Here is an 876-nt window from a genome sequence, read left to right as displayed (position 1 = left end):
TCGTTTATTGAGGAAGTGAGCGGGGTCTAAATAGCTGTATAGTGGAAGCAGTTGGGTGGACTAGTTGTGGATTGGTAGTGGAGGTCCAGGAGCACAGGAAGATGCCGAGGCAAGCGGGGACTGGTGCCGCAGCACTTCTTGCCCAAATAAGGGAAAATATAACAGGAGCGTTCTATCACCCCCCCGCAAATTCTGCTCCGCTGTAGATACCAGAATGCCTCATAGGCGATGATGGTAACTGTCACCCAGGCTGCCTTTCAGGGCCTTGAAGGATGCTTTTGCTGGAACCACCAACTCTTTGCTCAGGCCTTTGCAGGTGTCTGATGGGTGACACTAGAGGACCAAAAACTCCACCCATGAGCATGCTAACACCATCATTTTCAAGCAAGTGTCCTATGAAGAGCTATGACTATGGATTCTTTCCCTCCAGTCACCTTTTGATGCCTCACACCACTGGCTTCATCCAGCAGTGCCTGCCATGCCGTATCCTGGGGGCAGATTTGAGGCCAGCTCTCCTAGGCCACCCGCCTGGCCACCATGTGAATAAATTTTCTCTTTTGCAAAACTTGCCTGGCATACTGCATGGCAGGCAAAAGGGACCTAGTTTGGTAACACATGGTCCTTAAATGCAAATACTAAAAAAAAAAAAAAAATAGGGCCACCCAAATAGCTCAGCAGGCCTGCCATGCCGGGGTGCGCTAAGACAGCCATTGAAACTGGGTGTGGTGGCGCAGGCCTGTAATTCCAGCACTTGGGAGGCTGTAAACAGGAGAATCACTATGAGTCCAATCTAGTAATGAGACCCTGAACACCCTGTAGACCCTTCCCTAAAATACAAAAAGAAGAAGAAGAAGAAGAAGAAGAAGAAGAAGAAGA

The sequence above is a fragment of the Octodon degus genome, unplaced genomic scaffold (assembly GCF_000260255.1).
Source record: "Octodon degus isolate 3935 unplaced genomic scaffold, OctDeg1.0 scaffold00012, whole genome shotgun sequence".
Lineage (NCBI taxonomy): Eukaryota > Metazoa > Chordata > Mammalia > Rodentia > Octodontidae > Octodon > Octodon degus.
The sequence above is the reverse complement of the archived record's forward strand: the minus strand, read 5'-3'. Positions refer to the sequence as shown.